We start from the raw sequence: 9889 nt of genomic DNA, 5'->3' as shown, positions 1-9889 counted from the left end.
CTCGGCGTCCGTCGTCGCTACCGCGACGACGTCCGCCTCGACTCACATTACCCTAAGATAGACAGGCTGGCCCTGTTGTCACGTGCTCGTCTCCGCGTCCGTCGTCGCTACCGCGACAACGTCCGCCTCGACTCGCGTGACCCTAAGATAGACAGGGTGGCCCTAGTGTCACGTGCTCGTTTCGGCGTCCGTCGTCGCTACCGCGACGACGTCCGCCTCGACTCGCGTTACCCTAAGATAGACAGGGTGGCAGTGGTGTCACGTGCTCGTCTCGGCGTCCGTCGTCACTACCGCGACGACGTCCGCCTCGACTCGCGTTACCCTAAGATAGACAGGGTTGCAGTGGTGTCACGTGCTTGTCTCGGCGTCTGTCGTCGCTACCGCGACAACGTCCGCCTCGACTCGCGTGACCCTAAGATAGATAGGGTGGCCCTAGTGTCACGTGCTCGTCTCGGCGTCCGTCGTCGCTACCGCGACGACGTCCGCCTCGACTCGCGTTACCCTAAGATAGACAGGGTAGCGCTGGTGTCACGTGCTCGTCTCGGCGTCCGTCGTCGCTACCGCGACGACGTCCGCCTCAACTCGCGTTACCCTAAGATAGACAGGGTCGCACTGGTGTCACATGCTCGTCTCGGCGTCCGTCGTCACTACCGCGACCACGGCCGCCTCGACTCACGTTACGCTTAGATAGATAGGGTGGCAGTGGTGTCACGTGCGCGTCTCGGCGTGCATCGTCGCTACCGCGACGACGTCCGCGTCGACTCGCGTTACCCTAAGATAGACAGGGTGGCAGTGGTGTCACGTGCTCGTCTCGGCGTTCGTCGTCGCTACCGCGACGACGTCCGCCTCGACTCGCGTTACCCTAAGATAGACAGGGTGGCAGTGGTGTCACGTGCTCGTCTCGGCGTTCGTCGTCGCTACCGCGACGACGTCCGCCTCGACTCGCATTACCCTAAGATAGACAGGCTGGCCCTGGTGTCACGTGCTCGTCTCCGCGTCCGTCGTCGCTACCGCGACAACGTCCGCCTCGACTCGCGTGACCCTAAGATAGACAGGATGGCCCTAGTGTCACGTGCTCGTTTCGGCGTCCGTCGTCGCTACCGCGACGACGTCCGCCTCGACTAGCGTTACCCTAAGATAGACAGGGTGGCCCTCGTGTCACATGCTCGTCTCGGCGTCCGTCGTCGCTACCGCGACCACGGCCGGCTCGACTCACATTACGCTTAGATAGATAGGGTGGCAGTGGTGTCACGTGCCCGTCTCGGCGTGCATCGTCGCTACCGCGAAGACGTCCGCCTCGACTCGCGTTACCCTAAGATAGACAGGGTGGCAGTGGTGTCACGTGCTCGTCTCGGCGTCCGTCGTCCCTACCGCGACTACGTCCGCCTCGACTCGCGTTACCCTAAGATAGACAGGGTTGCAGTGGTGTCACGTGCTCGTCTCGGCGTCCGTCGTCGCTACCGCGACAACGTCCGCCTCGACTCGCTTGACCCTAAGATAGACAGGGTGGCCCTAGTGTCACATGCTCGTCTCGGCTTCCGTCGTCGCTACCGCGACGACGTCCGCCTCGACTCGCGTTACCCTAAGATAGACAGGGTAGCCCTGGTGTCACGTGCTCGTCTCGGCGTCCGTCGTCGCTACCGCGATGACGTCCGCCTCGACTCGGGTTACCCTAAGATAGACAGGGTGGCCCTGGTGTCACATGCTCGTCTCGGCGTCCGTCGTCACTACCGCGACCACGGCCGCCTCGACTCACGTTACGCTTAGATAGATAGGGTGGCAGTGGTGTCACGTGCGCGTCTCGGCGTGCATCGTCGCTACCGCGACGACGTCCGCCTCGACTCACGTTACCCTAAGATAGATAGGGTGGCAGTGGTGTCACGTGCTCGTCTCGGCGTCCGTCGTCGCTACCGCGACGACGTCCGCCTCGACTCGCTTTACCCTAAGATAGACAGGGTGGCCCTGGTGTCACGTGCTCGTCTCGGCGTCCGTCGTTGTTACCGCGACGACGTCCGCCTCGACTCGCGTTACCCTCAGATAGACAGGGTGGCAGTGATGTCACGTGCTCGTCTCGGCGTCCGACGTCGCTACCGCGATGACGTCCGCCTCGACTCGTGTTACCCTAAGATAGACAGGGTGGCAGTGGTGTCACGTGCTCGTCTCGGTGTCCGTCGTCGCTACCGTGACAACGCCGCCTAGACTCGCGTTACCCTAAGATAGACAGGGTGGCCCTGGTGTCACGTGCTCGTCTCGGCGTACGTCGTCGCTACCGCGACGACATCCGCCTCGACTCGTATTACCCTAAGATAGACAGGGTAGCAGTGGTGTCACGTGCTCGTCTCGGCGTCCGTCGTCGCTACTGCGAAGACGTCCGCCTCGACTCGCGTTACCCTAAGATAGACTGGGTGGCCCTGGTGTCACATGCTCTTCTCCGCGTCCGTCGTCGCTACCGCGACGACGTCCACCTCGACTCGCATGACCCTAAGATAGACAGGGTGGCCCTAGTGTCACGTGCTCGTCTCGGCGTCCGTCGTCGCTACTGCGAGGACGTCCGCCTCGACTCGCGTTACCCTAAGATAGACAGGGTGGCCCTGGTGTCACGTGCTTGTCTCGGCGTCCGTGGTCGTTACCGCGACGACGTCCGCCTCGACTCGCGTTACCCTTAGATAGAGAGGGTAGCAGTGCTATCACGTGCCCGTCTCGGCGTCCATCGTCGCTACCGCGACGACGTCCGCCTCGACTCGCGTTACCCTAAGATAGACAGGGTGTCCCTAGTGTCACGTGCTCGTCTCGGCGTCCGTCGTCGCTACCGCGACGACGTCCGCCTCGACTCGCGTTACCCTAAGATAGACAGGGTAGCCCTGGTGTCACGTGCTCGTCTCGGCGTCCGTCGTCGCAACCGCGACGACGTCCGCCTCGACTCGCGTTACCCTAAGGTAGACAGGGTGGCACTGGTGTCACATGCTCGTCTCGGCGTCCGTCGTCACTACCGCGACCACAGCCGCCTCGACTCACGTTACGCTTAGATAGATAGGGTGGCAGTGGTGTCACGTGCGCGTCTCGGCGTGCATCGTCGTTACCACGACGACGTCCGCCTGGACTCGCGTTACCCTAAGATAGATAGGGTGGCAGTGGTGTCACGTGCTCGTCTCGGCGTCCGTCGTCGCTACCGCGACGACGTCCGCCTCGACTCGCTTTACCCTAAGATAGACAGGGTGGCAGTGGTGTCACGTGCTCGTCTCGGTGTCCGTCGTCGCTACCGTGACGACGTCCGCCTAGACTCGCGTTACCCTAAGATAGACAGCGTGGCCCTGGTGTCACGTGCTCGTCTCGGCGTACGTCATCGCTACCGCGACGACGTCCGCCTCGACTCGTATTACCCTAAGATAGACAGGGTAGCAGTGGTGTCACGTGCTCGTCTCGGCGTCCGTCGTCGCTACTGCGAAGACGTCCGCCTCGACTCGCGTTACCATAAGATAGACAGGGTGGCCCTGGTGTCACATGCTCTTCTCCGTGTCCGTCGTCGCTACCGCGACGACGTCCACCTCGACTCGCATGACCCTAAGATAGACAGGGTGGCCCTAGTGTCACGTGCTTGTCTCGGCGTCCGTCGTCGCTACTGCGACGACGTCCGCCTCGACTCGCGTTACCCTAAGATAGACAGGGTGGCCCTGGTGTCACGTGCTCGTCTCAGCGTCCGTGGTCGCTACTGCGACGACGTCCGCCTCGACCCGCGTTACCCTTAGATAGAGAGGGTAGCAGTGCTATCACGTGCCCGTCTCGGCGTCCATCGTCGCTACCGCGATGACGTCCGCCTCGACTCGCGTTACCCTAAGATAGACAGGGTGGCAGTGGTGTCACGTGCTCGTCTCGGCGTCCGTCGTAGCTACCGCGACGACGTCCGCCTCGACTCGCGTTACCCTAAGATAGACAGGGTGGCAATGGTGTCACGTGCTCGTCTCGGCGTCCGTCGTCACTACCGCGACGACGTCCGCCTCGACTCACGTTACCCTAAGATAGACAGGGTGGCAGTGGTGTCACGTGCTCGTCTCGGCGTCCGTCGTCGCTACCGCGACGACGTCCGCCTCGACTCACATTACCCTAAGATAGACAGGCTGGCCCTGTTGTCACGTGCTCGTCTCCGCGTCCGTCGTCGCTACCGCGACAACGTCCGCCTCGACTCGCGTGACCCTAAGATAGACAGGGTGGCCCTAGTGTCACGTGCTCGTTTCGGCGTCCGTCGTCGCTACCGCGACGACGTCCGCCTCGACTCGCGTTACCCTAAGATAGACAGGGTGGCAGTGGTGTCACGTGCTCGTCTCGGCGTCCGTCGTCACTACCGCGACGACGTCCGCCTCGACTCGCGTTACCCTAAGATAGACAGGGTTGCAGTGGTGTCACGTGCTTGTCTCGGCGTCTGTCGTCGCTACCGCGACAACGTCCGCCTCGACTCGCGTGACCCTAAGATAGATAGGGTGGCCCTAGTGTCACGTGCTCGTCTCGGCGTCCGTCGTCGCTACCGCGACGACGTCCGCCTCGACTCGCGTTACCCTAAGATAGACAGGGTAGCGCTGGTGTCACGTGCTCGTCTCGGCGTCCGTCGTCGCTACCGCGACGACGTCCGCCTCAACTCGCGTTACCCTAAGATAGACAGGGTCGCACTGGTGTCACATGCTCGTCTCGGCGTCCGTCGTCACTACCGCGACCACGGCCGCCTCGACTCACGTTACGCTTAGATAGATAGGGTGGCAGTGGTGTCACGTGCGCGTCTCGGCGTGCATCGTCGCTACCGCGACGACGTCCGCGTCGACTCGCGTTACCCTAAGATAGATAGGGTGGCAGTGGTGTCACGTGCTCGTCTCGGCATCCGTCGTCGCTACCGCGACGACGTCCGCCTCGACTCGCGTTACCCTAAGATAGACAGGGTGGCAGTGGTGTCACGTGCTCGTCTCGGCGTTCGTCGTCGCTACCGCGACGACGTCCGCCTCGACTCGCATTACCCTAAGATAGACAGGCTGGCCCTGGTGTCACGTGCTCGTCTCCGCGTCCGTCGTCGCTACCGCGACAACGTCCGCCTCGACTCGCGTGACCCTAAGATAGACAGGATGGCCCTAGTGTCACGTGCTCGTTTCGGCGTCCGTCGTCGCTACCGCGACGACGTCCGCCTCGACTAGCGTTACCCTAAGATAGACAGGGTGGCCCTCGTGTCACATGCTCGTCTCGGCGTCCGTCGTCGCTACCGCGACCACGGCCGGCTCGACTCACATTACGCTTAGATAGATAGGGTGGCAGTGGTGTCACGTGCCCGTCTCGGCGTGCATCGTCGCTACCGCGAAGACGTCCGCCTCGACTCGCGTTACCCTAAGATAGACAGGGTGGCAGTGGTGTCACGTGCTCGTCTCGGCGTCCGTCGTCACTACCGCGACGACGTTCGCCTCGACTCGCGTTACCCTAAGATAGACAGGGTTGCAGTGGTGTCACGTGCTCGTCTCGGCGTCCGTCGTCGCTACCGCGACAACGTCCGCCTCGACTCGCTTGACCCTAAGATAGACAGGGTGGCCCTAGTGTCACGTGCTCGTCTCGGCTTCCGTCGTCGCTACCGCGACGACGTCCGCCTCGACTCGCGTTACCCTAAGATAGACAGGGTAGCCCTGGTGTCACGTGCTCGTCTCGGCGTCCGTCGTCGCTACCGCGATGACGTCCGCCTCGACTCGGGTTACCCTAAGATAGACAGGGTGGCCCTGGTGTCACATGCTCGTCTCGGCGTCCGTCGTCACTACCGCGACCACGGCCGCCTCGACTCACGTTACGCTTAGATAGATAGGGTGGCAGTGGTGTCACGTGCGCGTCTCGGCGTGCATCGTCGCTACCGCGACGACGTCCGCCTCGACTCGCGTTACCCTAAGATAGATAGGGTGGCAGTGGTGTCACGTGCTCGTCTCGGCGTCCGTCGTCGCTACCGCGACGACGTCCGCCTCGACTCGCTTTACCCTAAGATAGACAGGGTGGCCCTGGTGTCACGTGCTCGTCTCGGCGTCCGTCGTTGTTACCGCGACGACGTCCGCCTCGACTCGCGTTACCCTCAGATAGACAGGGTGGCAGTGATGTCACGTGCTCGTCTCGGCGTCCGACGTCGCTACCGCGATGACGTCCGCCTCGACTCGTGTTACCCTAAGATAGACAGGGTGGCAGTGGTGTCACGTGCTCGTCTCGGTGTCCGTCGTCGCTACCGTGACAACGCCGCCTAGACTCGCGTTACCCTAAGATAGACAGGGTGGCCCTGGTGTCACGTGCTCGTCTCGGCGTACGTCGTCGCTACCGCGACGACATCCGCCTCGACTCGTATTACCCTAAGATAGACAGGGTAGCAGTGGTGTCACGTGCTCGTCTCGGCGTCCGTCGTCGCTACTGCGAAGACGTCCGCCTCGACTCGCGTTACCCTAAGATAGACTGGGTGGCCCTGGTGTCACATGCTCTTCTCCGCGTCCGTCGTCGCTACCGCGACGACGTCCACCTCGACTCGCATGACCCTAAGATAGACAGGGTGGCCCTAGTGTCACGTGCTCGTCTCGGCGTCCGTCGTCGCTACTGCGAGGACGTCCGCCTCGACTCGCGTTACCCTAAGATAGACAGGGTGGCCCTGGTGTCACGTGCTTGTCTCGGCGTCCGTGGTCGTTACCGCGACGACGTCCGCCTCGACTCGCGTTACCCTTAGATAGAGAGGGTAGCAGTGCTATCACGTGCCCGTCTCGGCGTCCATCGTCGCTACCGCGACGACGTCCGCCTCGACTCGCGTTACCCTAAGATAGACAGGGTGGCCCTAGTGTCACGTGCTCGTCTCGGCGTCCGTCGTCGCTACCGCGACGACGTCCGCCTCGACTCGCGTTACCCTAAGATAGACAGGGTAGCCCTGGTGTCACGTGCTCGTCTCGGCGTCCGTCGTCGCAACCGCGACGACGTCCGCCTCGACTCGCGTTACCCTAAGGTAGACATGGTGGCACTGGTGTCACATGCTCGTCTCGGCGTCCGTCGTCACTACCGCGACCACAGCCGCCTCGACTCACGTTACGCTTAGATAGATAGGGTGGCAGTGGTGTCACGTGCGCGTCTCGGCGTGCATCGTCGCTACCACGACGACGTCCGCCTGGACTCGCGTTACCCTAAGATAGATAGGGTGGCAGTGGTGTCACGTGCTCGTCTCGGTGTCCGTCGTCGCTACCGTGACGACGTCCGCCTAGACTCGCGTTACCCTAAGATAGACAGCGTGGCCCTGGTGTCACGTGCTCGTCTCGGCGTACGTCGTCGCTACCGCGACGACGTCCGCCTCGACTCGTATTACCCTAAGATAGACAGGGTAGCAGTGGTGTCACGTGCTCGTCTCGGCGTCCGTCGTCGCTACTGCGAAGACGTCCGCCTCGACTCGCGTTACCATAAGATAGACAGGGTGGCCCTGGTGTCACATGCTCTTCTCCGTGTCCGTCGTCGCTACCGCGACGACGTCCACCTCGACTCGCATGACCCTAAGATAGACAGGGTGGCCCTAGTGTCACGTGCTTGTCTCGGCGTCCGTCGTCGCTACTGCGACGACGTCCGCCTCGACTCGCGTTACCCTAAGATAGACAGGGTGGCCCTGGTGTCACGTGCTCGTCTCAGCGTCCGTGGTCGCTACTGCGACGACGTCCGCCTCGACCCGCGTTACCCTTAGATAGAGAGGGTAGCAGTGCTATCACGTGCCCGTCTCGGCGTCCATCGTCGCTACCGCGATGACGTCCGCCTCGACTCGCGTTACCCTAAGATAGACAGGGTGGCAGTGGTGTCACGTGCTCGTCTCGGCGTCCGTCGTAGCTACCACGACGACGTCCGCCTCGACTCGCGTTACCCTAAGATAGACAGGGTGGCAATTGTGTCACGTGCTCGTCTCGGCGTCCGTCGTCACTACCGCGACGACGTCCGCCTCGACTCACGTTACCCTAAGATAGACAGGGTGGCAGTGGTGTCACGTGCTCGTCTCGGCGTCCGTCGTCGCTACCGCGACGACGTCCGCCTCGACTCACATTACCCTAAGATAGACAGGCTGGCCCTGGTGTCACGTGCTCGTCTCCGCGTCCGTCGTCGCTACCGCGACAACGTCCGCCTCGACTCGCGTGACCCTAAGATAGACAGGGTGGCCCTAGTGTCACGTGCTCGTTTCGGCGTCCGTCGTCGCTACCGCGACGACGTCCGCCTCGACTCGCGTTACCCTAAGATAGACAGGGTGGCAGTAGTGTCACGTGCTCGTCTCGGCGTCCGTCGTCACTACCGCGACGACGTCCGCCTCGACTCGCGTTACCCTAAGATAGACAGGGTTGCAGTGGTGTCACGTGCTTGTCTCGGCGTCTGTCGTCGCTACCGCGACAACGTCCGCCTCGACTCGCGTGACCCTAAGATAGATAGGGTGGCCCTAGTGTCACGTGCTCGTCTCGGCGTCCGTCGTCGCTACCGCGACGACGTCCGCCTCGACTCGCGTTACCCTAAGATAGACAGGGTAGCGCTGGTGTCACGTGCTCGTCTCGGCGTCCGTCGTCGCTACCGCGACGACGTCCGCCTCGACTCGCGTTACCCTAAGATAGACAGGGTCGCACTGGTGTCACATGCTCGTCTCGGCGTCCGTCGTCACTACCGCGACCACGGCCGCCTCGACTCACGTTACGCTTAGATAGATAGGGTGGCAGTGGTGTCACGTGCGCGTCTCGGCGTGCATCGTCGCTACCGCGACGACGTCCGCGTCGACTCGCGTTACCCTAAGATAGATAGGGTGGCAGTGGTGTCACGTGCTCGTCTCGGCATCCGTCGTCGCTACCGCGACGACGTCCGCCTCGACTCGCTTTACCCTAAGATAGACAGGGTGGCCCTGGTGTCCGTTGCTCGTCTCGGCGTCCGTCGTTGTTACCGCGACGACGTCCGCCTCGACTCGCGTTACCCTCAGATAGACAGGGTGGCAGTGATGTCACGTGCTCGTCTCGGCGTCCGACGTCGCTACCGCGACGACGTCCGCCTCGACTCGCGTTACCCTAAGATAGACAGGGTGGCCCTGGTGTCACGTGCTCGTCTCGGCGTCCGTCGTCGCTACCGCGACGACGTCCGCGTCGACTCGCGTTACCCTAAGATAGATAGGGTGGCAGTGGTGTCACGTGCTCGTCTCGGCATCCGTCGTCGCTACCGCGACGACGTCCACCTCGACTCGCATGACCCTAAGATAGACAGGGTGGCCCTAGTGTCACGTGCTCGTCTCGGCGTCCGTCATCGCTACTGCGACGACGTCCGCCTCGACTCGCGTTACCCTAAGATTGACAGGGTGGCCCTGGTGTCACGTGCTCGTCTCGGCGTCCGTGGTCGCTACCGCGACGACGTCCGCCTCGACTCGCGTTACCCTTAGATAGAGAGGGTGGCAGTGCTATCACGTGCCCGTCACGGCGTCCGTCGTCGCTACCGCGACGACGTCCGCCTCGACTCGCGTTACCCTAAGATAGACAGGGTGGCAGTGGTGTCACGTGCTCGTCTCGGCGTCCGTCGTCGCTACCGCGACGATGTCCGCCTCGACTCGCGTTACCCTAAGATAGACAAGGTGGCAGTGGTGTCACGTGCTCGTCTCGGCGTCCGTCATCGCTACCGTGACGACGTCCGCCTAGACTCGCGTTACCCTAAGATAGACAGGGTGGCCCTGGTGTCACGTGCTCGTCTCGGCGTACGTCGTCGCGGCCTCGACTCGCATTACCCTAAGATAGACAGGGTGGCAGTGGTGTCATGTGCTCGTCTCGGCGTCCATCGTCGCTACCGCGACGACATCCGCCTCGACTCGCGTTACCCTAAGATAGATAGGGTGGCGGTGGTGCTCGTATCGGCGTCCGTC

Source organism: Aegilops tauschii, chromosome 7 (genome assembly GCF_002575655.3).
Source record: "Aegilops tauschii subsp. strangulata cultivar AL8/78 chromosome 7, Aet v6.0, whole genome shotgun sequence".
Classification (NCBI taxonomy): domain Eukaryota; kingdom Viridiplantae; phylum Streptophyta; class Magnoliopsida; order Poales; family Poaceae; genus Aegilops; species Aegilops tauschii.
This window is presented reverse-complemented; position numbering follows the sequence as displayed.